The 20,855-nt window shown below is 32.5% G+C and overlaps 1 long non-coding RNA gene and 2 pseudogenes across 3 annotated transcripts; 2 read left to right on the top strand and 1 right to left on the bottom strand.

Moving 5' to 3' along the window:
• Positions 1-181: 181 nt before the first annotated feature.
• LOC111311451 (laccase-14-like) lies at positions 182-2,350 on the top strand (annotated as a pseudogene). The gene is made up of 5 exons (XR_016326331.1): positions 182-214; positions 258-515; positions 901-1,051; positions 1,242-1,826; positions 2,016-2,350. The product of XR_016326331.1 is annotated as a laccase-14-like (transcript).
• Positions 2,351-5,614: 3,264 nt separating this feature from the next.
• On the top strand, positions 5,615-7,087 carry LOC149520224 (uncharacterized). The gene is made up of 2 exons (XR_016331054.1): positions 5,615-6,165; positions 6,279-7,087. It is a non-coding gene; the product is annotated as an uncharacterized LOC149520224 (long non-coding RNA).
• Positions 7,088-10,746: 3,659 nt separating this feature from the next.
• On the bottom strand, positions 10,747-15,716 carry LOC111311452 (putative protein S-acyltransferase 4; annotated as a pseudogene). The gene is made up of 5 exons (XR_016331032.1): positions 15,070-15,716; positions 14,240-14,428; positions 13,309-13,617; positions 11,828-12,061; positions 10,747-11,416 (listed from the first exon to the last, which is right to left on the bottom strand). The product of XR_016331032.1 is annotated as a putative protein S-acyltransferase 4 (transcript).
• Between the last annotated feature and the right edge of the window lie 5,139 nt (positions 15,717-20,855).

The following is a 20,855-nucleotide window of genomic DNA, read 5'->3' as shown; positions in this document are numbered from 1 at the left end:
TCTATTGGAGTTTTAGGATGAGTATTCTTCAACCAGTTGATATGAAAATGATAACTTTGTCCTCCCACTTTTAATTCCAAAAACTTAATTTACTAGATGTAGTGATATATACTACATATTTGGTCTAATAATTAATAAGCAAGGTTTTTTACTCCAAAAAATCATCGCAAAGCGCATGATAATGGTGAAGACTGGCATTGTTACTTCGTTGCTGGTTATTCAGATGGCAAAATGATTGTTTAATTAATGGATTGCAGGTAAGAGAGTCAAACTTTACAAAGCTCTGTAACATAAAGACGATGTTGGTCGTAAATGAGAGTTATCCAGGGCCAGAGATTCGGGTTCAAAGGGGGGATACTGTGTTTGTTAATGTCCACAATCAAGGAAACTATGGCTTTACCATTCACTGGTATATTACTGATTTAACTCTCTTTGTCTCTCATTTGTTGCTTTCATCCAATATTATTAATTCAATCAACCTCAAGGCCTTGGAAAAATTTTCTGCCATAGGCACGGTGTGAAACAACCAAGAAATCCACGGTCAGATGGCCCTGAATACATAACGCAGTGCCCAATTCAACCATGAACAAACTTCACTTGCGAAGTTATATTATCTGATGAAATTAAAACCTTATGGTGGCTTGCTCACAGTGACTGGACTCGTGGCTCAATCCATGGCGCCTTCATCATTTTGCCAGCTGAAAATGAAACTTATCCATTTCATACGCCTTATGCAGATCAAACAATCATACTTGATATGGATATCTTTTCAATTTTTCAATTTTTCACAATTGACTTAAATTATTTTCTACGACATGATCAGCATGGTAAAAAAAAATGATAAGAATAGGAACAGTCCACTTTCTTGTGTCTTCTTTAAACTATACATGGAAAACTTAATTACGTTTCTTTATTCTATTGATAGAATCATGGTATAATAGAGATTACAAGGAAATTATTGATGAAGCACTTACAACCGGTCTTCCCCCGCCACAGCCTGATGCTTACGCTATCAATGGGCATTTAGGAGACACATATGGATGCCCCAATGGTATGTACGCCAAGCATTCGTACAATTATACTAGCGTTCAAATGATCATGGTCAACTTACCCAACCATTTGTTTCTAGATTTGATTCTTTTTTTTAAAATAATATAGTCAAGGATATGCTCAAGTTTCATGAGAATCTGAATTTATACCATGCATAAGTTGAAGAAAATTCATATAATTACTTGTTTCAGATACAATGTTCCGTATGCAAGTTGATAACGAGAAGACATATCTTCTCCGCATTATCAATGCTGCAATGAATGAAGAAAAGTTCTTTGCCATTGCAAACCACAGCCTCACAGTCGTTGCACATGATGCCTCCTATGTTCAAAGGTTTACACGTGACTATTTATTGATAAGCCCTGGACAAACCATGGATGTTTTAGTCTATGAAAACCAAAACATTGGCCAGTATTACATGGCTACTAGGCCTTTCTCCGATGGCGCTGCTCAACCTAACGACAATATCACTACTGGTGTTTTTCATTATACAAACAGTGTGGGTGGATTGAATGCTTCCTTAATAACGCTGCCTGCAAGTAACGATACAAATGCTACCAATAATTTTGTCAGCCGAATTAGGAACGCAAACGTCACACAGAATCCACCATTGAATGTGCCGACAGTATTGATAGACGAGTCTACATCGCAATCGCCACAAACACCTTGCCTTGCAACACCTCAGAATGTCTTGATTCTGAAAGATTTCTTGCAAGTTTGAACAATGTCAGCTTTCTTTTCCCACGTATTGACATTCTCCAAGCATACTACAACAGGTATATATGCATAGTTTCCAGCTTATTCGATTAAAGTTAATCCATATTTATATTTTCAACTTGTAGTAATTTTGGACTACTGTGAATTTTTGTCCTTTGCTTTACTAACAAATCTTGGTACCATTAGAAAAGTAGTTTCATTTATAAAGGCTAATTATTTATATAATTTTTCCTATGTTCCTATGACAGGAGCACCAATGGTGTTTTCACCGAAGATTTTCCCCTTGAGCCACCAGTATTCTATGACTTCACTGGAAACTTGACGGGTTTCGAAACGGCTGCTGATGAAGGCACAAGGGCTGCTGTGCTAAATTATGGTGAAGCAGTTGAGATTGTGCTCCAAGCAACCCAGCTTGGTGGTGGTGGAAGTCATCCAATTCATTTGCTCTGTTTTAGCTTTTATCGGGTCGGAAAAAACGTCGGTAAAACTCCAAAATCCATCAATATAGCACTGTAAATTTTATACCGATAGTTAAAATATGTATTTCAATAAATTTTTAACCGTCAGTATATCTTTTTTCGATATAAACTTATAATGATAATTTTTAAGGTGTCGGAATAACTTATAGAGATATACCCACGGTTCAAAATTGTCAGTAAATGTATATCTATTGATATAACATATGTTATGTATTCCACTATTATATCTTTTACCAATGGTTAACACCCATCAATATAAACTTATATATTTTAATTTTTTTTGCCTATACCGACGGTTAATACTCTTCAGTATAGACTAATATGTTTTAAGGTGTTGGTATAAATTTTAAGACATCGGTAAAAATTATTTTTTTGAATTATATATTTAATTATTAATATTAATTTATTTATAATAATAATATGATATGGTTTGGCATTAAAATTTTAGAAAAAAAAGATTTTTTAATAATGTTTTTATCCAAGAGGCCTAAGGATAAGCTACTTACTAGATTAAGAAGAAAAGTTCTTCTCCAGTTACATGTTCCATAGTCACATTTATCAAGTAGCTACCAATCCACAATAGAACAAATGAAAATTTCATTTGTTTTTCTTATTAAAGCTATTATATTAACAAAAATAGTGCCGTTAATAACATTTCCAGACCTTCATATACTTTTCGAAGCGACAAAGATTGAGCCTAGATTCATCCAATACAGCCAAAAATTGAAAAAAAAAAAAAAACATACTCGATGACACAAAATTGAAATGTCGAAAATAAAAAATACCTTTGAGAAATAATGAGAGTCTTGATGTTTCAACTTTGATTCAGATCTAAGACAAAATGGGTGCTGATAGGTTTAAGTTTGTAGAGTCGATAAGAGTTGAAAAGAGTTGGTGGGAGGTGGAGATTATATATGTAGAGTTGGTGGCAGGTGGAGATAAAGAAAATGATTCAAATTCATAAGTATATCATTTTTTTTAGATTATTCAAGGTATTTTTTTTTTAGAAAAATGTCTTAAATAATCATTACAAAAAAATTCAATAAGATTATTCAAGATATTTTTGGTCAAAAACGTCTTAAATAATCCATTCAATAAATTTTTATGAGAGATTATTGAAAAACGTTTTTGGCTAAAAACACTTTCAATAATTCTTTCTAAATTTTATTGAGGAGAATATTAAAGATGTTTTTTGTCAAAAACGTCTTTAGTAATTCTTTACAAATTTTTTCAGAGATTATTAAAAGCGTTTTTGACCTAAGAGATTATTGAAAACGTTTTTTGTCATAAATTTTTATGAAGGATTATTAAAAGTATTTTTATAAAAACGTCTTCAATAATTCATTTCAAATTTTTTTAGAGAATTGTTATAAATGTTTTTGACAAAAAATGTTTTTAATAATCCTTTTCAAATAACATAACTTGATGGTAGTGGAAGTCATCCAATTCATTTGCACGGTTTTAGCTTTTATCGGATTAGAACTGGTTTTGGAAATTTTAACAATGTGACTGACCCAAGCTTTTACAACCTGGTTGATCCACCACTCATTAACACTGTCCACGTTCCTGGTCGAGGATGGGGTGCCCTTAGAATTTTCACAACTAATCCTAGTAAGTTTTCAATTAATTAAGTAAAGATATTAAACAATTGCCCTCTTTTAGCAAGTGAGAGAGTCATTAATTGATAATAAATGATGTACAGTTTTTCAGGGGTTTGGTTTATGCACTGTCATTTCGTAAGGCATAGTAGTTGGGGTTGTAGTAACGGTTTTGAGACCACCAAATGTAAAAGGGTTTTAAAATCGAGAACAATAAAAAGAGTCGCCACCAATCTTTGTTAGGGTGTGATTGACCACCCAAAAGCTTATCCTTTTAATAAAACTTATAAAAACGAGTTTAAAGTTTATCAAAAAAATAAATTTCGATCTACAAAAAATTAGATTGGGTCCGGGAGTCAGTTACGCGTGGGGAATGATTAGCACCCCTATAACGCTCATAAATTGGTACCATTCAACTATGCGCTATTTTCTGTGTTGGATAAAAATGATTTTGACTTGAAATTTAACAATAATTTCCTTCACTTGAAAAAAAATTTTTGTTAAAATATTTATTTAGAATTATTGAGAAAATCTTTAAGTTAAAGAATTATCTTAGAATTCTTCATCGTCTAGGCAGAATTTAAAATAACTATTTTTCCCTAAGATTTAATACAATGATCCTTAAAATGAAATAATAATCTTTATAGAAAATAATTGTTAGTGACTCTCCAACATCTAGACAGAGTACCAAGAATTATTTATTTCGAAATGTTATTTTTAATTTATTTTATAATATCACAAAAAGATTTTTTTTAGTATTATTCCTTTTTTTTGTTTTTTACTATAAAATATTTTATCATTGAACAATAAATTAAAGAGAGAATAATGTAGACAATTATTGATGATAACATGCTAACGTATGCATGCTAATGAATGTCATGTAAAATGAAATGCAATTTAAGAGTTGGATTCTTAAGTATAATGAGACCACCCCAACTCTCCAACATCTAGGCAGAGCTTAGGTGCGACTGTTTATATTTAAGATCCCAATTTTATTATACTTTTTATTTATTAATCTTATTATTAATCGAATTAAGAAATTGTGTGAAAAGACTTAATGAAGTAAAATTTCCTAAATACCCCATCATCTAGGAGGCATTCGGGAACAAATTGCTTCAAATAAAATTTTCACACGTGTTCTTAGGATTGTTAGGAGGTTTTGAGTAAGGGCTTGAGTAGAGGTTTTGAAGGTTTGGTTTTAAGGTTTAGAGTGTTTTAAAGCTTGAATTTTAAGATATGGAAGATTTAGAGTTTTGATTTTAGAGTTTGGAGATTTTAAGGTTTGGGTTTTGAGGTTTGGGTTTAGATTTTAGGAATTTTGGATTTTAGGATTTGAATTTTAGGAGTTTCAAATTTTAGGGATTTGGATTTTGGGGTTTGGATTTTAGAGGTTTCGGATTTTAGGGATTTGGATTTTAGGGTTTGGATTTTAGGGGTTTTGGAAACCTAAGATTTTGAAAATTAATAATTAGCGTTTAAGGTTTCGTTTTTAAGAAAATGTGAACATCTTAAAAATTCTCAACATCTTGACGGATTTTCGAAGTATTTTTAATTTTAGTAATTTTTGAAAATTAATTAAAAATTTCTTATATTTTGTTTTTATGAAAATTTATTAATAATAATTTTTCAACATCTACGCGAAATTATTTTTTTAAAAAATATTTTTTATTCCCTCCAACATCTAGACAAGAAAAATAATAATAATAATAAATATTTTTTTTAAACATTTTAAATATATTTTTAATTATTATTTATATTTTTATTATTATAAAAACAATGAAACATTTATTCTAACAAATTTAAAAATTTATTATGCAAGAATAAATAAAACAAACTCAAAATAACAAAAATAATAATATACAAAAAATTAAAAAATTTTTTTTACTGAACCAGATCGGTCAATGCTGGTCTGGACCGGTCTGATCGATCCGACGATCTGGCGATTCGGATCGGTTTACTGGCGGTTCATTCGGACCAGTGGCTGAAGCGGGTTGGCGGGTCGATTTGCACGGATCTCGGGTCTGATCCGAGTCCACACGCTGATTCTCCTTTTGTTGAAACGGCGTCGTTTTGGGGGGTCTTTCCCTAAACGACGTCGTTTTGAGTTTTGCTTTTCCTATATATAGCTGAAGATTTTTTTGGTTCATTATTTTCTGTTTCAGAAAAAAAAAAGGGGAGAGAGCTGTGGGGGAGAGGTCCGGCCGTCCGCCGTTCGGTCGTCGGAGCACCGCGCCGCCCGCTGCCTGGTCAACCGTAACCGGTGGCTGAAAATTTCAAAAAGTGACCAGGAAGCTGCTTTCGACGCGATCTTTCTAGATCCGGTCTCCTGTTCACTGGAAACGGCCCCGATCGACGTAGATCGGGTTTCAAAATTTTCTGTTCTTTTTTTTTTTTTGAAAAACTCAAGCTAATGACCTTTTCTTTTTTGTTGCAGGTATCTCCTTGGCGCTGGGTTCCTCGCCGATTAGGCGAGGATTGTGGTTTCTTCTTTATGATTTTTTTTTTTGTGTTGATTTTTGTGGTTCTGTTTTTTTTTTTTTTTTGTGATCTGGCTGTTTGGTTTTCTGATGGGTAGGAGGTTTGGCATGAATCTGTTCGAAGGTTTTTCGAGAGGGGTACTTTCTTGGTCTCAGAGTTTTTTTTGAGAGGGGGTTCGAGAGAGGCTTAGCTTTTTGGAAAAGGGTGGTCCGAGCCAGATCGTAGGGGAAAGGGCTGTGGATTTTAAATGGCTTCAATTAGGGGAATCTAGGTGGCTGTAGGGTGGCTGTAGGTGGGCTGGTAGAGTAGTTGAACAGTGGCTGTAGGGTGACTGGTCGGGGGCGGCATCAGTGCCAGCCACCCTACTTTTTGTTTTTTTTGTTGTTTTATTATTATTTTATTATATAATTAATAATTATTTTTTTAAAAAATATTATTAATATTATTATTATAAAAATCATTAATATTATACTGAAATGAAAATACTAGGCTCGGTGTCTACAGGGTTATGGACACCGTTTTCATTGTGAAGAATGGGACCACCGTAGAAACAAGCATCCGTCCACCGTTAGTCTCCGGCATGCCTTGTTGTCCTGAATCTAGGATAAGTAGTTTCTGGATCTATATTCGAATGGATCGGATTTTATTTGGAATCCTGTCAATAAGACTGTCATTTGAAAATGTTGCCTTATAGTTCAAGTGCGATTTATATAACCCTAAAATCAAATTAAGGAAGATCTAATTTTTTGGAGTAGTTTGAAATAATTCTTCTTAATTTGACCTTGATATATGATATGATATGTTTCTTTTTTTTTTTTTCAAAAGAAGTATATCAATTTTTGTATTCTTGAGACAACTATCAGAATTGGTGCAAAAGCAAAAGCAGAAGCAAATTTAATAAAACCATATGACAATGATGGCTGGTATGGTATGAGACTGATTTATTCGCTAACAGATAACTTGTAAAATTTGTAGTTGCCAACTCAATGAACTCAGGAGGGCCCTGTTTACATGCATCATAATGGCAAATCTATGTAAGAAGTCCAGTTTAATTAATAAAACACTGCTTACTAAACAAGAATAGACAAGAATACAAACGTCATCTTAACTTTAAACTGCACATACATAATGGAACGAAACAGTCAAAATCCAAGGTCCTCTCTTTTTGCTCTTTGAAATGGTGAGGACCTGTTAAGGGAGGGATGATACCCACGTCATTTCAAAATCTATGTACCACCAGGATTATGACACGAATCCAAAAAAGTTTTCTTGCGTTTCACTTTCTTCTGCCTTCGCTTTCTTGTTTCTCTCTTTCTATCTTCAGATTTTTTTTTGGTCTTTCTCATTTTAGAAACCTCATTTATTTCTGGTTTTTTCTAGTGATCTCTCTCCCAATCTCAGAACCAAGAGGTTACTTTGTCATAATTCCAAAATAGCGGCTTCATTCTTCCTCTTTTCTTGATGATTTAAAGCTTTTATTTCAAACGTCGATCCAAAAAGCAAGTTGCTACAGGGTAACAAGAGAACAAGCGCAAGTGTTCCCAACAGCAAAAATAACAATGACATATATAGTAATCCCCTTTCCCTATTTAAGGGCTTGGCATCAGCAGTGACAAGACCATTAATTGGTTTTGATTCTGATCATATCTGTAGTGAGAATTTATTTTTACTTTATTTTTATTGTTTTTATTATTTAGTCATTTCGATGTCCACAGATCAAGTTTTTTATTTTAAAAACCATAATTTTATTGCAAAATGACTAAAAAAGAAGTGTGTTTAAAACAAACCTTAAAGAAAATTTTGAAAAGTCTTTCCATGTGAAAAAAAAAAAAATTACGAGAAGGATGATTCTAAAATGTCGTCCTTGTAAATGATTATGAATTGAGAGAACAGAAAATAATTGGATGCTATTTTTCATGTGATGATATATATATATATATATATATATATATATTATGAAGGAAAGCAAAAGCTATGCAGACTATGCAGATTTTGTTACAAAACTCTTCAGTAGGATAAAACGTCCTTTGACGTTTCATACAATGATGTGGCATAATTATGCCCTTAATCCTTCAGAGAAGAACTGTGTTATAGTGAAATGGAAGTGCATCTTTATTTTGGCCAATGAAATAGAATTGTGTTAGATCAGTAATAGGGAAATTACGTCAGTATGTCTCAACTACATCATTGTTCACCACTTTTAACACTTGTCAGAATCATCTTATAGAGGTTCTGAATAAGACACTAGATGAAACTGAGATTTCATATCAAACCATCTTTATCTCGAATATTCACCTGCTTTACCCAATTCTCATGACACATCCTCCCTCCTTTTAGACTGGTTTGCGATCCAGTCAGTTGCTCGACGCTAGTTGAAACTTGACATCTTTGATATACTTCAGTATTTCCCTTAAATCCTTTAACAACGAAACTAGTTTCCATCTATCTGCCTTCTTCTTCTTGTTTATAATCTCTTTTATCAAGATAGCTGAATAAGATTAAAAAATAACCTGTTGGACCACTCCATCAAAATTTATCTTAATCCATCCTCTTGGTGTGGTTCATTTCTTTCCACACCTCATCCTGGTGCTCATTACGCTTTTCCTTGATGAGTTCCAGAATTCCCAGAAAGCTTCATCTGCTACGGTTATAGTGACTCTAGGATCAGGTCTCCTGTGCTTATATATTGCTTCATACCTCACTTTCCAGATTGTCCAACATACAAATCTTATATGAAATAAAATCTCCCTTTTTTTCAATTCGTTGCTCCATACCTTTCCATGTTGCTAACAACCATTGATTAAAAGTGCTAAAAGATCCAACATATTTATTCTTAGAGCAAGATTGCACCCAAACCATACCAACCTAGTCCACTCACATTGTAACAAGATATGCTCTATTGTTTCCTTTTCTGCACCACACAAATGACATTCAGAGCTAAAGACAATTTTCCATCTTTCCAGGTTGTCAATGGAGGCCCTTGCATTCAGACATGCTTTCCATAAGAATTTCCCGATCTTAGGATGTTCCACTTAATTGATTATTGTGCTCTTTATCTTTAGCCAAAAGGTAACCAGATCGAACTGAGCACTCCATATCAATCTATCTTTACCTCCTTTCTGACAAATAATAGGAATTGCCAATATATATTTCTTCTGTTGCGGAGACAGTAAATCCTCAATCCCCTCTAGTTGCCATTGCTCCAATTCCTTATCCATTATCTCTGCAATCTTCTGTGGTCTATCAATCACCCTATCTTCATATTTCTGCTCACCTTTGATTATCGGAAAGCAAAAGCCCAAGTCACTTGTGACCTCTCTTCACATCTTCCTCCGTCTTGCAAGTGGTTATCCCAGATTCATTAAATTTTTTGTAATTTAAAAATTTTTTTTTATCTCATCTCATCAGTTAAAGTTTAAAATGTGTACTAGTGGAGTTAATCGATTATCTTATCACATATTCCATTGAAGTACATTTAATAAAATTAATAAATTCTTCTAAAAAGTAGTAGATCATTTTAGCCACTACTTGCCATTAGAGCACATTTAATAAAATTAATAAATTCTTATAAAAATTATAAAACATGTGACAAAACAATAACAGTTTAACATCAACACCGACAATATAAAAAAACGAATTTATAAAATCCTATCTAGGACTCAACTTGAATCGAGCCGAAGTCCACAAGCGTGGCAAATAATTCGAACGGCGGCAAGTCTATACTAGAAGAACTCTAGATGAAATGAGATAAAAGAATATGCATTTTCTAAGTAAATGTATTTTACACACAAAAACTAAATTCCAACACATTTTCTAATAAAAAATTTTATCTCATATATAAATGAAAAGTCAGAGAGTTAACACATCTTTTTAGAATATATTTTTTTAAAAAAATTTAAATATTAATATAATAAAAAAATACATGATAATCTTTCAATTCAACTAATAAAGCTTAAAAACTTCTGTTTGTAAAATTTAAAAATTTCACTCATGAAATTAAAAAAAAAAACATAATTACATACCACCATCGAATGAAACGAGATGTTAAACTATTTAGTTCTAGAAATGCTACAATCCTAACCAATGAAATACAAAATCTCTATTCTGAATAAGCAAATTCTAGAAACAGGAAGAAATGATGAACCTACAACACAATCTACAAACCCCTTTTCACCCTCACAGACACCATTTGTTTTGAGTTTCAGCATTATTTCCATCAAAACGTGACATTTACAACTTACAACAAATAAAAGTATTTGAAATTCAAAATGAACAGATATATTGCCGCTTTTCCAGCCTCTTAACAACCTCTTTTGAGCTTGTATTCCACCTTGACTTAGTCCTTCAAACCTGCACAGTTCTGCGATTATAGAAGAAAAGGAGATCATTCACATTAATTTCAACGCAAACCCCAACCAAAGCTCTTCTTAATCCAAAACTTGTATAACTATCATTTATACCAGTGTTTGTTACCAAAAATTTGAAAATAAAATTGGCACAAGAATTATTAACTAAAAAGAGAAAGAGAGAGAACAACAAGATTACACTTATACTCAAAGAGACAATGCTGTGGTTGGCTGAGAATTGTGACATTCTTCATTTTTCTCCATTGTATCAGTTTCATTTCCTGCAGTGTAGCTTTGCATAAATTCTCTAACTCCATTTTCAGGAACTTTGCTCACTTCTTACCATTCCATCCCCTGGAATGGAGATTTCAACAGACTTATTCATATCTTGCCGATCAAGAAAGAATGGACCAGTAGATCTTCCTGTTTCCTGCTTTATCTTCAATTCATCCTCCAAATCATCATAATCCAAATTTCTCAAAATTCCGGGAAGTGAATAACCAGTATCTTCATCAAATCTATTTCCCATCTCAATGTCAATTTTCTCTTTCGGGCTAATAGGACCTTCCAGAAAGTTTGAAGTCACTGATCCCACAACCATAGGCTCACTTTCCTCCACAAATGAACGGAAATTATTCAATGAAGGTGGAATCTTGGAGAAAAATATTTCACCAAGGTTTCCTGCTGTTCCCTTGTTATAGGGGTTCTCCTTCTTCTCATATCGATACCGGAAGTTCTCATACGTAGTCTGTTAAGAAACAAAACAAACCAGGGCTGATAACTAAAGATTTTTCACAAGGATATATGTCCTATGCCAAAAAGAAAAAAGTAATATATAGTATAAATATAGGCATTTATAAGCTCTAGCATGGTCATCCACACAACTGTACCACTTGGCCAAATAGGCTCAAGGCACCAAATAGAAAAAGTGGAGAAACTAAAACAGGACACAACTGCAAAAAGTATAAGTTAGAGAAAGATTTAAGAATGCATTGATTGACAAAAACCCAAAATGTGTTACAGACATCAGATATACAGCCAGCCAATTCAAGATTGCCCTATCAGTCAAAGTATTTCAGGGACCATAAATATATAATATGATAATAATCAAAGGTTACCATTTATTCAAAGAAGCATGGAACTTTGACAAGAAACTTACTTGATTAGTGCAAATTAGATAGAAATGGAAAACTGTAAGGCCACCAACAAACCATACAGCTATGAAGCAGTAGACTATGAGAACAATGGATAGGATATCATGTGTCATAGCCTTCCAAACATTGTTATGATTGTCGACTTCCTTTTCAAGGACATTGATCCAAGAAAAGACAAAGACATATATGCACAAGATGGTTGAGGTTGATATAAACATAAAGAAGAACCGATAGTTACACTGCAACCACCACACACGTCAAAAGCACCATTAGTTTCGATCACAAATAAGTAATTACAAAATTTTGCAAATATATAATACTGAAAGTCATCCATTTAGAGATCATATACAAGATTTTGCAACAACTTTGAGTAAACTTATTGGCACCATAATTTTACAACTTGTGCAATTTAGCAAAGTATATCCCTAGATAAGTAAAAATCCTGAATACAATATGAAAAAAAATAGTGATCATAAATGCTAAATTTCCAACTGGCAGCAGCCAATCGCCTATACGTAAAAAGATAACATGCAAATTCGAGGTGTGATTTTCAGGTTTATTTTATACTTTCCTATATTTTTAGGTTTTAATAATAGTTTTTGATTCATTTTTAGGTTAAATGCTAATAAGGTTTAGAGTTCTAGTCCTTATCAGATGGACTAGAAGTGCTAGAGACTTATACATATATCAATATAATCCTCTAGTATTGAAAAGAATTATTCTCGCAAGCATTTTTGCTCCTATGCTGGTGTGATGCAATCAAGTCTAAGTGAGAATCTTAAGGAAAACTACACGTGAAGCTTACCAATATCCCCTTATTTATCCTTATTTGGTTTTCTGCTGTGTCCAGTTCATGGTTCAGATTTGAAATAAAACCTCAATAACAGCAACTTGAATAAACTATCTAAATTCAACGTTAAACTCCAAATTACCTTTCACCATGCCAAAATGGCTTCTAAATAGCATTTTGATTGCCTTGTTTTTTCATCGTGGCATTAATGACCTACCAAATTCCATAGAAACGCAAATAACTCTTTTAATGTCCCACCTTTTCACTCCATTTAAACCTAAAAGTTTAGCATCAAAACCCTAATTTTCTTCCTTTATAACATTACCAATTTCATGCAAATTTGGGGAAGGCCCATGTCTCTGGACCTACATCAAGTGCATAAAGCATTACTCATTTTAGACGTGTGGAGAATAAGGCAACAGCAGATTTGAGAGAAAGACTCGGTAGCTACCACGTCCAATCAAGTTTAAAAGAACAATAATTAAGGCCCAGTGCAATATTTACTTCGGTTGTTATACTATTAAAATATCTTTATGACAAAGCCAAGTTGATATCTTCTTGTAAAATACCATTGCTTACGCCAATCTAATTCAAGTCATGTCAAGAAAAATAATTCAAACTAACTATTTATGTACATCCTAACAGTAAGTACATTTAGTCAATAAGAAAGTTTGCATAGAGGAAACTTAAACTTACTATTCCAATGCACTGACCAACCCATGGGCAGTGATGATCAAACCTCTGAACACAGTTGTTACATATTGAACAATGAGATGCTCGGGGAGGACGATAAAGCATACAGGTGTCACAGTACTTTACTTTCACAGAGTGGCCATTAACTATTACATCTTTTGTACGAGTAAATTTTAAATGAGGAGTTCTACCATCAACCCACTCCATAGATGGGGTAGCCATATCAAATGCTTCATCTGATTCAGGAGGTTTTGAATTTCTAGGTACAATTCCAGGATCCTTACCAGAGGTAAAGAAGAGGAAGAGCAAATCCTGCCAAGAGTTGAATTTCATATCAATTTTCCATTTTCTGTTGTGAAGGTGAGGGTTTCACCGGCTCAGAAAGTATATATGGCATAAAACTAGTTAATTTCCCAAAAGAATAAAAAGAAAATGATTAAACAAACCATTCACTGAAGCCAATGGACAATGAAACGATGATATATATATATATTAAACAGCAAACACCTCTGCAATTTGTAAATGAAATATAACATACTCAAGGGCCATAGGAAACAAAAGAAAGTTATCCCATAGCCCAGTTACAAGAAATAGGTTACAGGTAGCATCAAAATTGTCCTCATACACAAAGCATGCTTTCTTTTATGCAAATGCAGCAATACTCGCCAAATAAAACTGTTTATAAAATGAGGACTACTTATGTGCTTAGTCACCTTCAGAAGCTTTTAAGTTGTTGCTGAAGAACAGTGGAATACAACATTAAGTGCAAAAAAAAAAATTACATAAGAATGTAAAATAAAAATTCTAATTTAAAAATTAAGCGAAATGGCCATGTTCAGATCAAGTAATTTACGAGTTTGAAATCTATTTGGCTGGCATAATTCTGTAACATTGACCACCTCTATCAGCCAAACCAACAAAAAATAAAACTTACCAACGCAGAGAGTATGGCAGCCAGAATGAATATGGAGTAACAGTAAGCAACATGTTTGGTATTTTCATGTTTGATCTTTATATACATCCTTATGCAGAACGCAATGGCAGGGCCAGTAATAAGGAGTGTGGACAGAAACAATGATGCGACATCAGGACCAAAGATCAATCTCCCACCACAAAAGAATCTCTGTTAGAACAAAATCAACAAGGACAAAAGCCTCATTAATCAACAACAACAATAATAATAATAGTAATGAAGCTACATTTCTGATTGAGCATACACAATAGTCAAGGTTTTACAAAGTGAATTTGGTGATTTAGAAGATATTTGGTTTTTGTTTCTTTCTTTTTCTGAAGTTTTCTTTTAGGAGGGTGTTTGAAGAAGAGAAAAGTGGATGAAGAATCTCCAAACTGACAGTAAGAGTGTAACAACTCTTGAAATTGATTTTCAGTATGGAAATGAAGCAGGCAATTATTCAATTCAAGAAAGCTTCATTTATCCATCCATCACCTTAGACCTTATTATTAAAAGAAAACCAACACCCGTCCATCCATACTGTGATGGGTAATTAATCTCTTAAACTATTAATTTAACTAGTATTAAAAGAAAATCAACATAACTGCAAAATTGATCCAGGCAGTTTCAGAATTTGAGCTAAAAAGGATATTTCGGAATGATGACCATGTCTATCAATTGTTTGGTAAAAAAAAAAAAAGCAATAGTGTCCCGCAGAGTAAGGTACTATAGTGATGTTAAATCATAGTTTCCACAACCAAAAACGACAAAAAAAAAAGCCCAATTGAAAGAGAGAAGAAGAAGAAACTCACATTGTTCCCTTTCCAAACTTGATAAAGCCTCTTGTGTTTAGGATCAGAACTCAGGGCCATACCTGATTGAGTCGATGATCAATGATTGATGATAACGAAGAAGACGAAGAAGAAGCCCAAATATCTAGTAATGAATTCTTAATGTAATATCCCCAAACCAAACAAAACAAAACCATAGTTCGTTCATCTTCCAAATGCGACGAAGAAATTCAAAAAATTAAAGTGATAATTGAAGTGGGTGTGACTCAATTCGGATGGCTGGCAATCTATGAGCAGTGAGGAACGAGAGAGACAGGTTTTTGGATCAAAAACAAAGACCAGCTATGAGCAGCTGCTGCCATCTCTCGTCTCTCTGCCAACATTACAACAACAAAGACGGATTCTACCAAGCTACGATACTGCCTCTTTCTTTTCTTTTCTTTTCCTTTTCTCCCCTCATTTTTAAGAAAAAATAAAGAAAAGAAGAGAAAAGTGACAGTTTTGTCGCCTTCTTCTCTATGTAGACTTGCCAGATTTTGTTTTCTGTCTTTCTCTGTCTCTCTCTTGAAGGAAAATTAGATAAATTAAAAATGGGTTAACGCTGGCAAACTCTAAGCATTCTGAGTCGGGCGGATATCTCAATTACTCGTGGCTTCCACGCGCTTGCTGTTCTTCTCCTTACGCTTATGCTTACTAAGTACTAATTTTTTTCTTTTTATTGATAAATATTTTTTTCTTTTAATTTATTACTAATATATATTTTTTAAAATTACAATTATAAAAAAATTTATAATCATAATCAATTATTATGTCCATATATAATATATTTTAAATAATTAATAAATTAGAATTAACTAAAAATAATTAGATAATCATCACATCTAAATAAGATGAAATTTCAATCTAAAATTTTGAGATTTTAGGTTCTTTTCATTACTACTAAATTAAGATCCCGATAACAATTAACCCTAATATATTAATTCCTTACTTTCATTTTAATAATAAAAATTTTCCAGTATTTCCTATTCTAGATTAAGTTAGATATTTATTTATTATAATTACTAATCATTACTATATCCTATTTTTATCTCAGTCCAGATTAAGTTAGATATTTATTTATTTTTATTTATCAATCATTTCTAGATCCTATATCTATCCCAATCGAGTTTAGTGAAGGAAATACTCCTCTCCTATTTTCTCAAATCTGAATTTATCATTTTTCACTTTTGTTTTGTGTTTTTTTCTTTCTTTTTTTTTTTAAATATGTAAAGTTTATATTTTTTAAAGTTAAAACTAGTTTATGAGACTAAAATTTATCCTAAAATTTAATTTTAGGAACATCTGCTGATTTTATCACAACCAATTTAAGGTTTAATATTTTGTTTTGAAATTCCTTCTATTTAGGTCAAATTGTAACAAGAATAAAAGTAGATAACTTTAATAGTTAACATTAGTAAAAATGGTATGATGTGATGAAACTAAACAAATTTAAGAATTTATCTAAAAAGAATTAAATTTTGTAGTTAGTCCTTGTATTTAGATAAAACTATGAGTTTAATCCCTGTTCAATCATTCACATAATTAAATCAAATCTTTTCACCTTCAAAATTTGTTAACGTCAATACAATGTAAACACCATCAAACTTCTTTGGTTAAAGTTGTTGATATTATGACTATTACAAATAAGCCAATGAGAAGCATAATTATGCTACGATACAAGAAGTTAGGTGATTAAGTCTTTTATTTACAATATAGTTTTGAAATATATTTATTATATTTTAGATTAGGATTATATTTCAAAGTTTGTAAATAAGATTAATTCAAACTTATTTACTAAACAGATATATAAGTATGTTACCCTTGACAATAATCAAAGTTATGATTGGTTCAAAAGCCTTTTATCTTTAAGGTATCAAAGCTTCTAAAGCTTGTTGGTTATGTTGATAGCAGTCATCCTTACCTTGCAAAATACATCATAGTTAGTGATACCCAAACCTTAAATCCAAAATACTCAAAGTGGATCAGACAAAACAAATTGATATTTAATGTCATTGTTGCATCAGTTACTCGAACAGTCATATCCATGATAGCTAAACTTACATAACTTTTTGCAAGCAAAAAGTCTATTTTGTTGACATAAGGAAACAAACCTGTGGCTGAATATATGCAATCAATGAAGAGTACTGCACATGAGTTAGCACTGACACAAGCTCTTATAGCTGAAGATAACTTAATTATTTTCATCTTGAATGGTTTAGGCACTAAATTTAAAGATATGCCTACTACCACAAGAGTCACAGAAAATGCAATATTAATATCATTAGAGGGACTATAAGAAAAGTTGAGATTTTAAAGCAAAAATCAAGAGGAATCCATGACTGCTTTTGTTATCACATCTAACATGGTAACAAAGGGAAAGAGCTGTAAATATTAGAAACGAAATAATCCTAAAGGTAATGTGCACATTACAATTAGTTTCACAAAAACTCTACTCATACAAAGAGAAGGACTAATTAGTATATCTCAAGCTATACAAAAATGGAACAACTTGTTAATTGTGTGCTTGAATTGGTCATAGTGCCAAAACACGTCACCAATTCAACATCTCAACAATGAAATATGTAGCTGCTAACTTTGTTCGATCAACAAGTTATGCAAACAGTCAAAATTAGATGGTAAACTCAAGAGCTTGTCATCATGTAACTATTGACCTTAACAATCTGCCTATCTATTTTAAACATGGAAGTCTTGAAGAAATCCTAATTAAAGATGGTTCAAGTTTGCCAATTAAAAACATTGGTTCAGCCAAAATACCATTGTACACAAGCCTTTACATTTTCCTAAAGTTGTGCATGTTCCTAAAATGCAAAGAAACTTGATTTTTGTTTCTAAGATTTGCAAAACAAATAATATTTCTATAGAATTTTTTCCTTTCATCTACTAGTGAAGGATCTCAACACAAGGCCACCACTGGTGAAAAAGTATAATAGAAATTCTGTTTATGAAATTCCCACTACAATAAATAGTTCTTCAATTTTAGCTGTTGAAGTGATTGACAAGCTTTCACCTTGTCAAAGTTGCTTCCACCATTAAAGCTATTCTTTCTTAAGGTAATTTCTTTTGGCTTAGCCTTAGCTTAAACTTGCGATTTCGTTATGGAGAACTTGTTTAGTACATTAATGTTGAGGGATACGTGCCACTTGGTTTCGCTGGTCCTTAGCTCCCCATTGTAACTTGTCGCTATCTTTTCAGGCTCTATTTTTGCTTTCATAACGAATCCTAATGTCTTCTTCTTTTTAGTGAACATATTGTTAATAGTCATGATCTTTCGAGGGAGACATCTAGTGTCTCCAGTAATCGCCCGACTAGCTCTTCATCTTCAAATGAGAGTTCTTGTGAACTTCAAAAAATGCAATACCTTTGCTAATTCATGTTTCTTAGCCTTGGTGAACGTATCATTGCCTTGTAGAGGAATTGCTTGCCTTCTAATTGACTTAGTCGTTGACATGAAGATTTTCTATCTCTATTTTTTACTTGAGTTTTCTGTGAAAGAAGTGTTTTCTTTATCTTCACTTTTTCTTGTTTGTGATTACCCCCTCTTCATTTTTAGGATTTCGAGCGCATAGGCATTCCCCAGGTCGGGCAAGTTGGGTGCGCCCCATGAGTGCATCGAGCGAGGGCTTTCATCACTTCAGGCCTGGCTTCTTCCAGCACCAGCTGTACACTCTGGGCTCACTCTTGGGGCATCAGGTGAACATCCCTTGAGACATCAGGTGGCACACCTCTAGGGACATCATGCGCACCCTTGAGACTCTGAGTGTGTTCCCTAAAAATGGTGTTTTTTAGTATGATTTGAAGAATGCTAAGGTGGATGAGTGGTTAAAAGAGGATTCTTCATCTTAAGTGACATAAGAGGATATATCTTTGTTCTTGACGTTAGACAACACATAAAGTTTTCGGCCAAAGCAAACTGAATTTAGAATAAATAGTTTCTCATTAAATTCATACTAAATTCATACATGTTGACTAGATGCCGCAAAAACTAATATAAAAAGATTTAATAGATAAACATTGCATCATACTCATAACCTTTCGAAATATCTGATAGGAAGATCGAATTACATTGATAAATTAAACATTAAAAATTTATGTCAAGACTATTTTGACTCACTTATATTTGAGTGATCATGATACATTGTTAAATATCATTCATGATCTATAAATATAATTAATTATCCTTATCCGATTTGGATTTATATTTATTACTAACATGTTGGAACTTAATGGTTTATACACATTAAATCATCCGAATTAAAATTGAAATTCAATTAAGTATGACTTAATTGAATAAAAACTAAAATATATGAAGAACTTAATTAAAGTGTTCAATTAAAGTTTATGGCCCAATTTAAAATAATTCAGGCAAGACAAGGCTTATAAATATAACCTTGCGACTTTGCTGCACCCAATGATAAGTATATAGAGATAGGCGGCTAGGGTAATTGGAGGCTTGTTATGTTTCGCTTTATCTCCTTTTTCGCACATGTTAGTGAACATGAGGAAGAGTTCCTTCCTTGAAGTTCAACTATGGAGAAAGAGAAGTTTTTTATATAGGTCTTCGAGCGACTTTGCACGAGGATTTTCCATACTTTGGAGAAGGATAACGAATTTGTTGTTATGTGAATAACGATTAATGACCAAACACTTGGTGGCTTACAGTATATCCTAACTTCTTTGCTTGTTGTCCAAATTACTCATTGCAGGCGTGCTATCTTCATCTAGTTGGGCACTTCAAACTTTAGTAGTTGCTTGTGTGCTTACAGACTTGTGGCAGCTTTATGTGCCAAGGTTTTTAATACCTTGATTCATTGTTCGTTCGTGGTATTTTGTTGTCTTGGCACCATAAATTTGAACAACTTTTATAAGACCTGTTAGTCCAAGTACTTGATGTCTTGGTATTTGCAACGGCTATCACTTTACTTCATCACTTTTAGAAGATAAGAGTTCGTCTTTGTTCTTCGGACTCTTTCTTTATGTGGTCGATTGTAGTGCTTTCTTACTGTTTGACTTGAGGCATTTTCTCTCGGCATTTGTAAAAGAAGATATCTTTTTTGTCATTTTCATTTCTAGGTTGTCAGGGTATAACCATTTATGTGAATTACTATCAAAAGTTATTAATTGAAGAGTTAACCCTTTAATCTAATCAAGAGATTTTAGACATTGGATTTCAAATGTGCTGAAAAAGCTTAAATTCATGTACATAAACATATGTACTATTTCTCTATACACATCAATAAAACTCCAAAACAAGATAATTACTTTTTTTTAAGCATGTAAGACTTTATACAAGAAGCTAAACCTATCTCTTTGGTCGAACAAGATGTATAGTAATAATATTCATATATTCAAGTACATCGAGGTTTCGAATTTACATAATTAGCTCATATGTATACGTACATTTAATGAGAAACATATATATATATATAATGAGTTTAAATTCTATACATTTAATGAGAAACATATATATATATATAATGAGTTTAAATTCTATGTACATCTCTAATACTTTAAAGATTGCAAGAAGCATATAAAGTATATATGTTCAAAGAGTTTTGTCTTCAATGGGAAAAGAGTGGAAAGCAAAAGAGGGTTAGCTTTACGGAGTTTTGGATGATCGGTTTAGAGAAAAATATGAAATTTTATCAAAATCTGATAAGAATAGACATATATACCACAAGCAATTATATTTGATAAAAAAAATTTTATATTTTCTTTCTATCAAAGTGCTAGAGAGATAATGTCCAATC

Source organism: Durio zibethinus, chromosome 1 (genome assembly GCF_047325235.1).
Source record: "Durio zibethinus cultivar Kanyao isolate XHJ-2024 chromosome 1, ASM4732523v1, whole genome shotgun sequence".
Taxonomy (NCBI): Eukaryota; Viridiplantae; Streptophyta; class Magnoliopsida; order Malvales; family Malvaceae; genus Durio; species Durio zibethinus.
The sequence above is the reverse complement of the archived record's forward strand: the minus strand, read 5'-3'. Positions and strand labels throughout refer to the sequence as shown.